This window comes from Lactuca serriola, chromosome 4 (genome assembly GCF_051521515.1).
Source record: "Lactuca serriola cultivar US96UC23 chromosome 4, Lser_US96UC23_V15, whole genome shotgun sequence".
Taxonomy (NCBI): domain Eukaryota; kingdom Viridiplantae; phylum Streptophyta; class Magnoliopsida; order Asterales; family Asteraceae; genus Lactuca; species Lactuca serriola.
This window is the reverse complement of record NC_136411.1, coordinates 298,694,608-298,713,065: the sequence shown is the minus strand read 5'-3', so window position 1 is coordinate 298,713,065 and position 18,458 is coordinate 298,694,608.

Below are 18,458 nucleotides of genomic sequence, written 5' to 3'. Positions count from 1 at the left end.
TTTAGATGACCTTCGGACAACTAACCGATACCTTAAGTACACATCCAAACAAGGAAAAAGAAATAAAGCGAGTTAGCAATTCTAAGTCCTTTAAACGTTATTTATATAACTATACATATCTAGACATTCCTTTAACAATTGTACTAGGAATAGTAAATAGTATCACCTAACTATACCTATTATAGTTACTAATAAGGTATGTGAATAAACAAAAGTATGCCTTTGCTACCCAAAGGTACTGAATTGACTGATAGAACTTTTATGTCTATATATGTATACATAATATATAACTAATATTTAGACGACATTCGGACAAATAACCGATACCCTAAGGCCACATCCAAACAAGGAAAAGGAATTAAAGCGAGCTAGCAGTCCTAAGTGCTTTAAACATTACTTATATAACTATACATATATAGGAATGCAATTGACAATATAAAAGTATAAAAGAAGTTTTGGTAAAAACTTTGAGAAGTTTAATAAATAAGAATTTATGACTTGATGTCAGTTTATAAAATGATTTGAAAGCAGTTTGTTTGATAAGAACATTTTAAAGTATAAGAAATCCTTTGTTTTAAACACAATTGTAACAGAGTTTGAAAGGAAAGATATAGTATGTAATACATTTTGATAAAGAGTTTAGTATGTAAAGATGTTTTGAGAAATCATTTTGAAGTAGTATACTAAGTAAAACAGCTAAAAGTGTAGTAAATCCATAGTTTGATAGTTATTAATCACATGTGATTGATATAATAACTATCATGATTCAACTTGTATTCTCCCCCCCCCCATAAAATATTTTATAAACATTTAAAATGTTAATTAAGGGGTATGAACTCACCTGTTGTGAGTGGATTGTACGGAAGTGTTGGACAAGGTGTTAGGTGTCAAGTGGAGACTTGAACACACACAATGGTCCTAGTTAACATATAATGAAAAACATATGTATCCAAGTAGTCATTTAACAACTAATTAACCAAGTTAAGACACCCTAGGACATGGAAACACTTTGATTCAAGTGTTATAGGTACCGAAGGGTTGCATCTAATGGTTGCATGGCATGGCATTGGAGTTTATGGCCCAAAGGACCACTCCTTATGGAGTTTACGGCCTAAGGTCATTTCCCCCATGAGTTTACGGCCATAAACTCGTGGTACTAAGTGCCATTGGGTGTTTTGAGGTCTTATAAGTCAATATTGAGCATCCATTGATCAAGTCCAAGCCTTAGGAAGCATTAGGGGCACAAGATCACCCCTTTATAGAGTTTACGGCCTAAGGACCATTTCCTTATGAGTTTACAGCCATAAACTCTATGTTGACATGGTTTCTTTGATGTTTAAGGACCTAATCACTTCAAGGATGTGATCTAGGCTAGTGTCCAAGGCAAAAGAAGGGACTAGGGTGCATTTTGCCCCACTTATAAGGGTTTATGGCCCAAGAACATGTCTTGGCCGTAAACACCTTTGATCTTGAGTTTCTTTGTGATTTCCAAGTGCAAACAAGTCAAACTCAAGTGTATAACAAGCTAGGATAAGTGTAAATACAATCTAGAAGCTTGATTGGGTGTTTAAGGTCGAAGAACACTAGTGTGTGTTCTTGGTGAAACTAAGAACACTTGAAGATATACACAATTGGAATGATTTCACGGATGAAATCATGTAAGATCACTAGATCAAGTAAGATATCAACTAGTTAGGGCAAGAAACACTTACAAATTTGAATATCAAAAAGGAAAATTGGATGATACTTGAGAGAATTTTGATGTTCTAGTTCTTGAAAGTGAGAAAAAGTGATAAATATGACTAAGTGTCATATTTATACCCCTTGGGGTTTACGGCCGTAAACACCTTGTTTAGGCCGTAAACTCCAAACTCTTGGAGTTTTGAGACCTTATTGTTGCACAATAAACCCTAAGGCGTCCTCTCTCCTGTTATCTCTTGAAGTACTAGGCTTTAGAACACTCAAACTGACTCCAAAACTGCTAAAATTTAGCAATTGAAAGATTGACTTTGATTGAATGCAGGGATTGTTATAAGATAGAAATTTCGAGTTGTCACATCATCCCCCCGTTAGAGGGAATTTCGTCCTGAAATTCAGATTCGAAAGTGAATACTCCTAAATCATGAAAAGAATAGGTACTTCTGTTCCATCTGCATCTCCTGTCCTGATTGATGGGAAGTTCTAAGTTTGGCTTCTAAGTTTATTTGTATGGTAGCACAATCACTCGTTGTCTGGAGATACTCTCCGTCCTGAAATTCATATTAGAACTCATACATGGTTCATAAATCACCATCTCAGGTATACGAGTCGTATATAATTAAGATTGAAAAGGTAGTCGGATAAATGATTCTTCTCTAAGCTCACATCCAAACAATGAAAGAAGTTAAAGCGGAATCATCAATTCTAAACATGTAGAATCTTGATTATGTACCACCCTAGCATACACTTTCCTCCATGATAGATTAACCATATGGGCCTTTGGATTGAACTTGACGTACTGTACGAGTAGTTTTCCAGAGAGGTTTGCTGAAGTTACTTCGGGAAGGCTACGAATCATAAGGTACTCTGCGCATGAGCACCTCGGAGTTCTGGAACAACGGCTTTGATAGAAAGTCGATTACAAGAAAAGGATTTTTGCTTGAGACTGGCACTGTGAGGATCAAATCGACTCAAATGATGACGTCAAACTACTCAAAATTACTGGTGTTAGACTGGATCAAAAGGTGTTACAAAACGATACGGTGAAATCTAGGAAAGAGTTTTTAGTACTTTAGTTTCAGCTATGCTATTACAGTTGTGAACAAAGTATACTGCAAAAAGCTACTACAGGCAGCATGAGAGTCCCTAACACTGATGGGATCTCGCAAAATATAAGACTCTAGTTACACTAGTTTTTAATAGTTTAGGAGTCTAACATAAACGCTACTGAACGTAATAGATTTTTAACGTGGGTCCGGAGTAGTCTCTCCTGCGGCGGTGATCGTTAGCATCCTTTCGTCTGTGCCAGCATTCGTTGTCCCCAGGAAATTTATTTTGTAGTGACCCACCTCGCCACAACCGTAGCAAGCTTGGCTCACACGAGCGTTGGGTACTTGGTTGATCGGCCTTGCTGGAGTCTTGCAATAACGGGTGGTATGTCCCTTTTTGTTGCAGTTTAAGCACTGCATTTCCCGACAAGGTCCATGATGGTGAAATTTTCATCTGTTGCACTTTTGGAGATTACGAGCATAAGGATTTGTTGGTAACGGGTTAGCAGAGACTATTGTAGGTACTGTAGCAACATTGACTGTAACTAGTTGTTGTTTCCTTGAGGACTCTTGTGAGGACTTGTCTTTCCTCTTATTCCAACCTTCCTTTCTGTCGTTGTTGTTGTTTCCCTTTTGTTGATCTTTTACAGCAATCATTGAGTTCTGATAGTTTTCGTGGTCAATAATAGATTGTGCTAGTTCTTTGGCACTATCAAAAGTATTAGGCCTTGACGCTACCACGCTTGACTGGATTTGAGGCGACAATACCCAAATATATCTTTCTATTTTTTTGCTCTCTGGAGCAACCATATATGGGAAAAGAATTTCCAGGTCGCAGAATCTGTTGGTGTAGGTTGATATATCATAACTAACCATTTCCAGACTCCAGAGTTCCTGCTCGAGTTTTTGAATTTCCCCTCGTGGACAGTACTCTCTCATCAGCATTATTTTTAAGTTCTCCCAGCTTATTGATTTTGCCACTATTAGAGTCAACGCCTTAATGTGGCCATTCCACCATGTTAAAGCTCTTTCTAAAAAGGTATAAGTAGAAAACTTGACCTTGTTGTTCTCCAGGCAGGCGCAGATCTCAAAGACTGTCTCTGTCTTTTCTATCCATCGTCTTAATATCATAACCCCTCCAGTTCCATTACAATTTAGGGGTTTGGCGTTCGTAAAATCTTTATAGGTGCACTCTCGTGAGTGCCCATGAATCTCGCCATGGTTCGAAGGAAACACCCCAATTCCCAAACCAGTTGCGCCAGAAGTATTGATATGTGACATGGCAGCCGCTATAGCCGCTGTGACTGTTTCTTGGAACATAGCAGCATCAAACTAAGGAGGTGGTGGGGGGTGGTATATGTGCTTTAGTACCATTGTTATGTATTGGATTTCTTCTAGGAGGCATCTTTCAACTATAAGTTGAAAATAATTCAGAAAATGATAAGAATCCAATAGTATAGTAAATAAATGTCTCCTATGAACTAAATCGCCATAGTTCAACAACAAGAGATAGTATGAATGGTATAGGGTTCTAATGATAAAAGAATGAAAGTATTTGGACAAGGATTGTCGGGAACCAATCCAACTGTCAAAATCATTGATATTCAAGATGTAATTATAAAGACTTTAAGCCTACCACAGAAGGTGAGTAGCGTATTCACCAACTCACTAGGTCGTATTGGACTCTTAATTATTAATGTGACGCGTATGGTTTTCTGCCATCTTGCATGACTCATGAGTGGTATCCTTTGTTCTCTGTCCTACTCCTGACAAAAGTAATCTGATGTCCACTTATGTACATTTGGTGTCCTCTGGCATCCCACTAGCTTCGTACTTTTTGTCTGATCCCTTCTCGAAGTTCTCTCTGTTGACTATTTTAGTGAGCTGGTGTCTCTAGTCAAGTTAGCGGTGCGAGAATGGGAATGTCTAGAGAATCTATGAGAATACTCAATCTATTTCTAGTACTAATTTTAACCTGAGATATTACTGCAAATCCACATCCAGACAAGGAAAAAGGAAGTGAAGAGAAACCACACATTCTAAGTCTATGAGATCTTTATTATATATAACTCTAGGATGTATACACTTTGCCATTATAGACCGATCAGTAAGGGTCTTTTAATTCTCATATAATTATTTACAGTTATTGAAGATACTCCTATAGTATCTTTGTTTTGGGTTTGGTTCTTAGGTTTCTTGTTACTGTACACTTTTAGTATTGTTATTGGGTAGTATCTCAAAATACTCAGATAGTCTTTTACTTTATGTTTTGTTCTAAAGACTCCTTTGGACCTAGTATTTGGTAAGTTTTAGGTTTGTCGTAACACCACTATCAACCCCGAACACACGTTCACCATATCTCAAATAAATATAGTTGATCAGGCCATATTCATTCCAGATATGATTACATAACTGCCCAGTTTTGACTGTTGTGCCCAACAATTAAATACTTTTGTTATGTTCTAGTATGATATTGTTCTATAGTAAGTATGTAGGTACGTAGATATGTGTACTTTTAGTTAAGCATTTTAGTACTTAAAGGTATAAACTCTTGGTTAGAGTATTTTAATCCCATTGTATTTATAGTCTATATATCTTTTATGGGTTGATATACTCAATTCACTATCCTCTGATACCAATCTGTCACACCCCAAAACCAAGAACGGCGGAAACGTTCTGGGGTGGAGGACGTCATGTAAAGTATCACTAGTGTTTAAGGTCCAAGAACACTAGTGTGTGTTCTTGGTGTTCTTGGTGAAACTAAAAACACTTGAAGATCTACACAAATGGAATGATTTCATGGATGAAATCATGTAAGATCACTAGATCAAGTAAGATATCAACTAGTTAGGGCAAGAAACACTTACAAATTTGAAGATCAAGAAGGAAAATCGAATGATACTTGAGAGGATTTTGATGTTCTAGTTCTTGAAAGTGAGAAAAAGTGATAAATATGACTAACTGTCATATTTATACCCCTTGGGGTTTACGGTCGTAAACACCATGTTTAGGCCATAAACTCCAAACTCTTGGAGTTTTGAGACCTTATTGTTACACAACAAACCCTAGGGCATCCTCTCTCCTGTTATCTCTTGAAGTACTAGGCTTTAGAACACTCAAACTGACTCCAAAACTGCTAAAATTTAGCAATTGAAAGATTGAATTTGATTGAATGCAGGGTTTGTTATAAGATAGAAATTTCGAGTTGTTACACTAGCGTTCCTCTGGACTGTCTAGAAAAGTTTGTGGTCGTCATCTACACTCTGCTAGATGACTGGATCAACGTCAACATCGAGGCCTCTCATCATTTTATTTCATCACACACCAACTATTACATCTACCCATCTTTTACCTAACACATTTTATAGATATAAAATACATAGACAGTTTAAATCATTTAAAACATATATAAAATCGCTCATCCAGCATAGACAACAAGTATTCAGAGAATATGCACACATAGCACGTAATTTTATTTAAAATACTTCTTATCTATGTGTAAGATGAAAGTAAATATGCACTCACTTATAGCGTGCTTTGATAGAATCTAACTAGAAAAGGTTAGCGGTTCGTGATCGTCGGGCTCGGGACGGGAAACGGCTTCAGCAAACGAGAGAGAGAGAGAGAGAGAGAGAGAGAGAGAGAGAAGAAAATTGGGTGCAAGCAAACTTAGTATCAAAATGGATATTTATAGGCTGAATTTTTTCCTATCATGACATGAGAATTCATTGCTCACGTTGTGATCCATGCCTGCTCACCCCGTAGACTTGCAATTTGCGTTTATAGCTTCGAAACGTGTCCGGACAACTTCTCACGTTGTGAGAATGATAAGCTCACGTCGTGAGCTTTCAAGAGTCATATCGTAGACTTACTAGGTGTTTTCTAGGCTCTATTAGTGTTCATTTGACTTCTCACATTGTGAGAAATAATACTCACGTCGTGAGTCCAGTCAAATTAGGGTTTCTGACACGTGTCATGCTCTTATACAGTTGCATCTTTGGAAGGTCATAACTTTTGCATACGAGCTCCGATTTTGACGTTCTTTATATCCACACATAGGTGGAGACATCCTCTAAAACTTTCATTTAGACCCCTAAGGCTAAAAAGTAACTTATTGTAAACTCATATTTTACGATTCTCAGTGTCGTGCCTGTTTTGTCGCAAAACTTCGACAGGTCATAACTTCTTCGTTATAACTCGGATTTCGGCGTTCTTTATATGTTCGAAAACCTTGTGACATATACTAAAACTTAGTTAAGATTAATTATTCTAAATGATAATCTATAGAAAAGTCATTTTTGATACTTATCGTCTCAAAACTGACTAGCCCGAATCTGCGGGCGTTACATTTAAGACTCACAGTGCCCTCTTTACATATAAGATTCTCTTGTCATGAACCATTCCTTTTCAAAAAAAAATTCAAGAGTTATCGCAGATTCTTATCAAGATAAACACTTCACACAATTGGTCTTAGTTGGTCTTTGTCCTTACCAAGACATCACAACTTACCAATTTCAAATGTATAAGAGCAAAAACATTTTACTCAACATTTGATGAGTGTTTTAAACCTTCTTAGGATTATGTCACTCAAGGCACAATCTTGGAGTTTAACTCTAAGACTTGTTTTTGGAACGAAGTATGATTCAACTTAATTGATTTACCCATTTCAACAATTCCCGATTCCTCTTCTTAGCCATACAAGTGTCCTTATAGGATCAATTGTGATATGGTTTACATAATCATTAATATGTTCATAAAACACGATACTAAAGTACTCTCCCATCCTTTCAGATTGGAGAAACCTTTATCTTTCTACCTAATTTGATTCTTCTTATTCGTCCTGCCATACATTGAAACTTTTCCAATGTTTCAGAATTTTACTTAAACTTGTAAGCATAACCATATCTACTAACTTTTAGTAAATCAAGATGAACAGTCTAATCGATATTTGTGGTGGACCTGACCAGCGCACAACCAAGTGTACCCAATCTCCTAGTCCTTCACTTGACTCACATATTCATGTGAACATGGAACTAGTCTTAATTTCCCAAAGACAAAGGTTCCCATTCATCACACAATACAAATTGTATGATTCCCAGTTTGTATCCAATGAAACTTAGGTGATGAGAATATATCCTTATTTGGTAAATTTTGACACTTCCACAAAAGAAAGAAACAAATCCATATTGCTAACAATAGAAACATACAAACATCAATTTTCACAAATGCCATTGCAAGGAAACTTTAAATAAAATAAACTCAAAATTTTCTTTTATTTATAAAATTGTGGAAAAAAACTTTTCCTTACAATGCAATTACAAATGAAAACTATGTTACTACATATTTCTAAGCAATCTATCATAACCCCTAAGCATCAACTCAAAAATCTAATCTTCGAACCATGCGATCGAAATCCATCTCTTCGCAACCAGATTCAGCATGCTCTTACTTTTAAGCTTCCTTCCTTTTGCATGATCCTGAAGTAGAACCATACATATTGATTAAATTTCTCAGGTAGTCAGGACAGCTTCGCTTCCAATGTCCCTTTCTTTGGCAATAGAAACACACAAGCTCATTGGGAATGGCACATAATACAGTCTCAGAATTTGCCTTTCTCTTATGATCAAAACTTTTTACCATGGCCAATTCCTTTCCTTTAGGAGAAGGAATCATTTCTGGGATGTCCATGTCAGCTTGGGATATAGATCTTCAAATCAAAATTTCTTGACCATTGCACCAAATCATTGATGATTCAGCAACAATTAGAAAATAGGTAAGATCAATAAGGGTCATGTCGTGATCTGTCACATAATAGTCTTTAACAAACTCACTATATGACTCGGGAAGTGACTAAAGAACCAAATCAATAGAAAACTTCCTTGGGAATACGACACCCAACATTCCTAGCCTGTCAATATGCAGGTTAATGTCCAAGACATGAGGACATATAGACTTTCCATCTTTGTGTTTACTAGCCAATATGGATTAAGTGATCTTGAACTTTTCATGTCTTCAAGCTTGTGGGTCAGGGAGAATAATTGGAGGTGGTGGAGGAAGTAAAGTATGATTTCCACTTCCACGATCCAATCGTGGAACATCATCTTCAAGAGGAAAGCTAGTTCCAAAAAATTTGTGAAGACCATAGTTGTCTGAACCGGACATCTACAATGGAGAAATTCAAGTTAGTTGATTTAAGTACTTAATATAACACCCAAATGAAATATTAAGGCTAGGACCCAACACAATATTTTACAATTCGGAAGAGGGATGTCGTAATCCAATTGTAAAATATTTGAATGTAGGTAAACGACGATTTACCAATTTCCACCATGAAAAACGAAATGATTATGAAGTTTTAATTGGTTTGAAATTCCTAGATCCTTTGAGATTCATTGAACTTTTCAATGGCATGTTTAAATCTAGATTGTGCCCTTCAAGTTTGTGACTGGGATGCCGAGGATCACAAACAATGTGTGAATAACCATGCAAATTAGCTTGGTACACCCAATGTTACAAATCACTTAATCAATATGCTAGTTAACCACACACGCTCCATTGATCTATGATTAACATCAAGCTACCCTTTTCCACGCACTGTCAGTCCCAAATTAGTGTATCGGTTAACCACACACGCTCCACTAACGACTTAACAAGGTGCAAAGTGCAATTTCATGGGATAGCACCATATTCACAATTTTCCTAAAGTAACTAAGATTGGGAATTTAATAAATTTTAGTTACTTTATAATTATCATTATACTTATAAAGAGAATTAGTGTCCTATCCTACCCGTTTGGCTAACGTCCCTCCACCAGTCAAGGAATCGGTGGGTGAGAGTAGACACTCATTAAATTGTCATTTTATAGTCAGTAACTTTATCCCCCCCCCCCCCCTCTTATAGATTGGCTTCGTGAATGAAACCTACTAACGGTAAGACTAACTTATTCTTATATATATATATATATATATATATATATATATATATATATATATATATATATATATATATATACCATTATATAAACCATATATAATGATGGACCATTTGAATTTTAAGACAATATCTTATAGAATGTAGACCTTTAGATCTAATTTCAATGGTCAAGATAGTGATCCTTGTGATTAAAAAGCAACCAATCAAAATACAAGGTTTAAATGTTGAAGCCTTAAAGGAAACATACATGACTCACTAAAAAAACACGGGAGATGCATGTTTTTTTTTTCTTGATTTGGATTGCCAACGTGTAATAGATTTATGTGAATTAGATTGCCAGCATGGAACAACTTGCCACTTTGCCAGTATAAAAACTCCTTTTTCACTTTTTTTGTTCCATCAATTTTCTAAATTGTTTTCTCCCTATCCCTTTTCCCTCTTTTGGTTCATCAAATTTCCAAATTGTTTTCTTCCTATTCTTAGTTTAGTCACAAACAAACACATGTGGATGTTTTATTTTTGTATTATATTACTCAGGTTCTTAGATGATTCTTTGTTATTAATTACTACTATAACATTTTTGTTTTATTTCTCTATTATTAATTCTAGCAATTTAGTGTGGTTTTTGTTTTTGCATCGTGAGTGGTTAAACAATTTTTTAAATATTCAACTACTCATTTCGTATTTTAAAACTTATATAGTTGCTAGATAATTGTTTTCAAAAATTTAGAGAAGGCAAGGCATATGACTTCAACCAAAAAAATAAAGTCCACCCGTTTCTACTTTTCATATATATAAAAAAAAAATACTAATGCTCTTTAAAAATATTTTTAAAATCTAGAGATTTGAGAACTTAAATTATAGAATATAGTATCTTTGAACTAGAACTTAAATTGGTAAAGAAACTTACATGAAAATTTTTCTAAAAAAATAATTGTTTTTACAAATAAGATAGACATTATATTAAGGGTGTCAGATGTTGTTCATGTTGATTCTTTGATAAAGATTCTAGCAATTTGGTATTTCTTTTTGTATTTTTGATTCTAGCAGTTTAGCGTTATTTTTTTGTTTCTAATAATAATATATATATATATATATATATATATATATATATATATATATATATATATATATATATATATATATATATATATATATATATATATATATGATGCCACTTGTCAATCTATTAGTTCTCCGTTTTAAATTTATTAGACCTCCTAATTAATAAGATGTTATTTGTCAATGTATTTATTCTCCATTTTAAATTTATATCATTGTTTTCATTAATTCACAAATAAAAAATGTATAATATATATTAAAAATTAATTATATATATTTATTTGAATCAACGATTATAATTTTACAAAACTAATATAAATATATCGTAATTAATAATTTATCTTTATACTAATAAAAGAGTAGTCATTTTGCCATGTGTCATTATATTAGACCTCTTAATTAATATGATGCCACTTGTCAATCTATTAGTTCTCTATTTTAAATTTATTAGACCTTCTAATTAATGTGATGTTATTTGTCAATGTATTTATTCTCCATTTTAAATTTTAAATTTTATATCATTATTTTCATTAATTCACAAATAAAAAATGTCGAATATATATTAAAAATTAATTATATATATTTATTTGAATCAACGATTATAATTTTACAAAACTAATATAAATATATCGTAATTAATAATTTATTTCAAATAATTATTATTAATTTTGAGGTTTTACTATAAAATTTCAATTAATTTTATAACCATGGTTTCCATGGATTATAAACTAGTATATATATATATATATATATATATATATATATATATATATATATATATTCAAATAAATAAATAGACAGGCTCAACAAAAATATCAAAAAAATCATATTCTGGTTTGCAAGTTTGAAAGAATACTACTAGTTTTAATAAAATAAAATCAAAAGGTTCAACCAAATCTGAGTTTTAAAATCCGCAACAAAAGATGGGTTTCTAATTTGTTATTAAATTTATATTTGAAGAATATTGTGAAAATCTAAAAGATTGATAAAGTAAATAATGAAACACTTTAAAAATCTATTAACCAAAAAACCAATACATGAAGGTTAATACAAAATCAGATCATTGTTTCTCCAAATAAGGTGGACATGAGAAACCTGCATTTCACCAAAACACAAAAACATAAGAACATAAACTAAATAAAACACAAAACACGAAACAATCTAAATAAAAAGATTACTGACTACAATTTTATAAAAACGATTATTGACAACTTCAGATGTAAAGATCTAATAAATTACAAAGTAAAGGAAATAGAAAGATAAAAACATGTTGCTTTAACTGGTCCGGTTAGGTGAGAACAAATATTGAACAAATCTGGTCGAGATGGGTCCGAGGTTAGTAATAAAGACGACGGACAGCATTGGCGGCGCTAATGGAGTCAGGGGAGATGCGACGCCTATTAATGCAGCAGTGACTTCAGTAATCGTTTATACATCGCTTATTTCATCTTAGCTAATGAACAAAGAGGAGTAGTAAGTTACAGGACAAGGAACCTGGAAAAGACGGTGGCACCATTACAGAGGAGGAGGTAGTTGCGGCGGTGAAGGAGGTGGAGTAGATTGTTGCAATAATATATAATCGCAATAGGTGGTGTCGAATATGGATGCGGAATAGTTTGTGGCGTCGGCTATAGAGTTGAGGGAGGTGGTAGCCGGTGTAGATGGAGGCTGGGATGGTGGGCTCATTTAAGTTTGGTTTGTGTTTCCAATAGTTATAAAATACAAATTTTAAATCTAACAAGTTTAAAAGTTATAAGACAAATTTTTGGCTCAAGAATTAGGAAATTAGCAAACGCAAAAAACATTTAAAATCCGAACTATTATCAAATTTAAAACATATAATTTGAATAAACTTTTATGAAAAGACTTTTATTTGACATAAATAGTAAACATTCAAGATAGTTTCAAATGATAAAATAAGTGACCAAGGATCGTAATGGGCGTTATCATTAGTCAACTTTTTTTGTTCACTTGATAAAAATATAAAATACTCAAGGACATAAAATTTAATAGAGATGGTAACGGGTGTAAACTTTAGTCATCCTTTTAAATTGAATATTTGACTTTTTTTTTTTGAAATGATGTTATTGGTTGAAAGTTAGTTAACATTTGGACATAAAATTTAATAGAGATGGTAACGGGTGTAAACTTTAGTCATCCTTTTAAATTGAATATTTGACTTTTTTTTTTTGAAATGATGTTATTGGTTGAAAGTTAGTTAACATTTGGATTAGAACTCGAGACCTCTATTTTTAAAAGCAAAACCTCTGTGAAATGGGTTAGCCTTATATTGGCTAAATTGAATATAAGACTAAATAAAAGTAATTTGTTAATTTTTTATTATAATCGATAATAGATATAAATAAAAGTATAAGACCAAGATGAATCATAAACTTTAAATTTGAAATTTTGTAGAAACCAAAGAGAAGAAAATAACACAGATACTAAAACTTTCATTTGATGACATTCATATTAAAAGTAAATATAAAATATTATAGCTGAAATCAAAGTATTCATTGAAATAAAAATATTTAATATATGCGGAAAAGATACAAAACGCTCCGCCTGCAACTACGCATTAGTTAAACACATATTCAACTATTATCCAATCACCAAAAGAAAATGTTTTACAAAACTATTTGGGTTTTTTTGTTTTAAGTTTATATATATTTTTTAAAATTCACGTTTTAAACCCTAAAGAAATAATACACCGAAAGAAATACCAATATGTACATACATTATAAATATATTTGGATGATAATTATATATGTCAATGGTGTTTGAAATATGCTATGTTTCTGTATAGAAATTATCACCAAAGGAAAAAATTCTATAAAAAAACTTTATTAATTGATAATTAAGTAAATTAGCATCTATTTGTTTCAAAATTTAAAAACTATATTCTGAAACAATTAAAAAAAAATTGTTTTATTGTTAGAAAACCCAAAATACGTAATTTAGATTAAACAAGTATTAATTAAAGGGCTAGATTACTCATTTATACATAGATTAGTTGATTACAGTTATCATTTATATACACAACATCAAATGCCTAAAATAAAACATTAGAAAAGATTAAGAAACACATCAAAATTTGACTAAAGGGAAACTAAATACACTGTAAACGTTAGAAAAGATCAAAGAACATATCAAAATTGTCTAAAGGGAAACCACATGCATTATATCTTGTTTACAATATAACATTTCCTAAACTATTTTCCGAAAGAAAATTAAACGCCAAAAGAAATTATTCACCGTTCCCCGTACTCAACGCCCGTTGCATCGCACGGGTACTCTACTAGTATATATATATATATATATATATATATATATATATATATATATATATATATATATATATAATACTACAATAGTATAAGGGTTGAATTTTAACTTTTAAAATTCTAGGGTTTCGAACTAAAGTACTCATAAGGGTGACTTTACAAATTTCAAAACTTGAGGGCAAGTTTTGAACTATTCAAAAACTTTAGGTTTCTATAACTTATGAGTTTTACTGCATTTTTAATGGAAAAACTTTTCATGTTCTATAACTTGAGGACTAGTTATGGAACACTTTAAAACCATTTAAAAGAGAGACTTTTCATTTTACATAACTTGAGGACAAGTTATGGTGTTCATAAAAGGCATTTAGATCAAATATTCTAACTAATAAAAACTATCAAATAATTTTTCTATGATCTAGTTAAACTCATAAGTCAAGATAATTCATATCAACAATTTGCAAGAAATTAGCATATTATATAAACTAATACAAATCTTGAAACTATAACAATTATCTTTTAGATGGATACGCATGATCATTACCATACCAAAAAAAATCAAATTTTATGAACTAAAACATTTTGTGGTAATGATACTAATCCAAAACAAGCCAAAAGTCCCGAAAATATGCCATCAGAAGCATCAACTCATCGAGTGCATGATGATGACTCGCACGGTGTTGACCTTATACTGAGTGGACTTGGCGAGTTCATCAGTTAAAGGCCATAAAATTGATTTTTTCAACTTTGAAAATTAATCCATGCATCAAATATAATAGAAAACAACTCATGGCTTTGATACTACTGTTGGGTTTTGGTATACTACAACTTCCTATGGTGCACATACAACCCTAAATGCTTTGGATCTATGTTTTCTCTAATTATACATGTAATATTGTTTCCAAACCATTAAAGCTACAACTAGCATACAATAGACATAAACATCATAAGAATGAGTTATAGGATTACCGCTTGATGTAGCTAGTAGAACTTGTTGTATTTGGCCTTTAAGAACTTAGCACCCCAAGTGTGATGCCTTAAACGCTTCACAACACACCTAGGACAAAGGAGAACTTGAGAGAGATGTTTCTAGCTCCAAAATCGGCTCTAATGAACTCCAAGAACTCTAGTGGCCTATTTTGGGTGCTAAGGGAGTCCTTTTATAGTGTGGCAAAGTCTACGGTTAAATCCATGCAAACCCTAATGCCCTTGACCTTTCATATTACTTAGGCTTCTTGGGTTAAACCTCCATGGACTATCAATGTTGATATAGCCCATCATTAATAACAATTTGCCTACACTATAAGAATCATTGATTTACCAAATCAATCCCCATATATTTAATTAGTCTTTTTTGATCACATAATTAATTCCAAATTAATTCTTGATCAATACTAATTAAATAATATGATTTCATATTAATATATTAGAACTTATATTATATTAATAAATCATAAGTAACCTCTTACTCAAGTATCCATCCTATCAAATTGTCCTGGTGATATGCAACCCGAAATAGACCATGCTACTCTCGGGTCAAGTACATACTAATTATAGTTATGAGATTAGACACCTAATCCAACAACACTTACTTGAGCTTGGCTAATTGCTCGCATTGCACTCCCCTCTTTCTTGAAATAATCTTTTTCAAAATGTCAAGTTCTTTTTCTTTTGAAAATATTATCATTTCCTCAGTTTGAGTTCTGACACACCCGAGAGTGTGCCCGAATCCCTCAAAACAAGGCTCTGACACCAACTTGTAACAACCCATAAATCGGTACAATTTTTTTCATTTTAATTAACATAAGAATTGCAATTGTCACATTGTTTCCAAAACCAACCATAAATAATAATGTCAAATCATCAGTGGATAATATCAAAAATGCGGAAATGGTGAGGAGTGAATGTTGCGTCATCAAGTCAGGCCCTTCCCTTTAGTATCGAAAGTACCTGAAACCACAAACATAAACTGTAAGCAAAATCTTAGTGAGTTTCCCAATCATACCTCATACATAAAACATATAGGTGCCATGGGCTACCCCCATGGTCTTTCCTTGTAATGTCGAGGGCTACATCCCGGTCTTACATACGTGTGCCATTGGCTACCCCATCGTCTTTCCTTGTGATGTACAGGGAAATTCCTGGTCTTACTCACAAATGCCATGGGCTACCCCCTGGTCTTCCATAAAATTATTACTAATGTAGCAACATTCCACATAACAAGAAGTGGGTCGACATTGGTGCCTTCAACCCATTATCATTGTTGGAAAATATTCTTTTATATCAGCTCAGATACCGATTGTTGGAAATATAAAAATCGGATCACTACAACAAAAAGGTCGGTTACCAGTTACTGTGTGATAGATATATAAGTTTAAGATATAAGATGTAGATATATATATATATATATATATATATATATATATATATATATATATATATATATATATAAAGAATAATAATTGCGGAATAATTATAATTATGAAAGCTATAAATGACTAAAAGCTATAATAATATAAATGACTATATTTAAATGACGTAAAGCTATAAATAATATAAATTACTGTATTTAAATGACATAAAGCTATAATAAAATATATAAATATATAAATAGATATCAAGTAGGTTCGTCAATAAATTGACTGAACTGGACTCGTGGAACGACTGGTTGATATTTGGACTCTTGGAACGACCGGTCGATATTGGGACTCTTGGAACGACTGGTCGATATTGGAACTCTTGGAATGACTGGTCGATATTTGTTCAAAGATCAATCCGGTATTTGATAAGTAATAAAAAGTTCATTTTCATGTAAAATGGGTTGTTTACAAAACAGTACAAAGTACACGAGTCATGTATTTGTATATGGGTATAGGGTGTTTTGAGGAGATTTGATGAGGTTGGAGTGGGTATTTGGAGGGTGTTAGGAGGTGGAATAAGATTGTAATTTTGGTGGTGTAAGGCAGCAAAGATGGTGAAGTTGAAGGAGCTTTAGGTGGTGATGGATGTAGATTTTCGGAGTAAATCTCTCTGGATAGCCAATTCTCTCTCGCGTCTCTTTGGGGGTTCCCTTGGTCAAAATAATCCACGAATATTTCTAGATGTAGGTAAGGTTCTGAAGAATTGATGGTGAAAATCTCCCTAGTAGAATTTTGGCTGTGTTGTGCCCAACTTTTTGTTTTCTGACATGCCGATTCTGAACTCGAAAACAGAAATCTCTCTGGATAGCCAATTCTCTCTCGCGTCTCTTTGGGGTTTGCCTTGGTCAAAATCGTTGATGAAAATAGCTAGATGTAGGTAAGGTTCTGAATAATTTTTGGTGAAAATCTCCCTATTCATTTTGTGCATGTACTGAGCCTGGTTTGGTTCGTTTCTGACTTGAACATTCTGATGTCGTGAAAAACACCAAGGTGGTGATGGTATTGGTGATTTGAAAGGGTTTTTGGAGGAGGGTTAAGGAGGGTATTTGGAGGGTGTTTGGAGATTATTTTAAGGTTGTTTGGAGGTTGGAAGGAGGTTGATATAAGAGAGTTGTTTGGTGGTAAGTGGTGTGATGAAAAAAGGTGGTGAAGTTGATGATCTTAAAGTTTGATGAAGAACATGTGATGAAGATGGTGGATGGTGTTCTTCATTTAGCTTGTTGATCTTGGTGTTCTTCACTTTCTCCAGGGATTTATCTTATTCTTGAAGAAGATGAAGATGGATGATGGTGTTGGGAGGATTTGGTGTTTGTAGGAAGTGGTACAAAATAACAAATGAACACACACAGTCACAACTCTTTACATACTCATGTATAAATATATGAGGTGAAAAAAATATGTAGTAGCACTTGAGTAGTAAGTTGAAAGAGTAATGGCTGATCATGCAAGTTGTTGTAGGAGCTAGGATACGTGGGTTTCTCTTTGCTTCTGTATTTCATAGGAAAGATTCAATTAATACAATTGAATTTCCATTTTAGTCCCTTGAGGTTTTGAGGTCTTGACAATGCTTAGCCTTAATTTGTTTTGGCTTCAAACGATTAAATATGCGGCTATTTTTTGTCTTTGTGTATTCCGTCTGTCGCGTATTTTTGTATTTTCCATTTAAGCACGAATCCATGCAACCTGAAATAACTGATAATATGTGTTAGATAATATAAACAACAGTTCGTCTTATTTCAGTGATGGTCACATACAAAAACATTTTTCAACAATTCCCCCTATGTGATCATCACTGAAATAAGGACAATTTGTGATTTAATCATATTAACAGTTTAACTTTTGAAGATTTGAGATAAAATATTTGTCAATAGATAAGATATATATAAAACACAGTGATTGTTTTGAAAGTTTGTGACTTGGTTTAACATATCTTATGTAAAAGATCTCTAGAAATTTGTTTCCGAATCAAAGTCTCGGGTTCGGTTATCAAAGGGTAGCCATATATGTATCCAAAG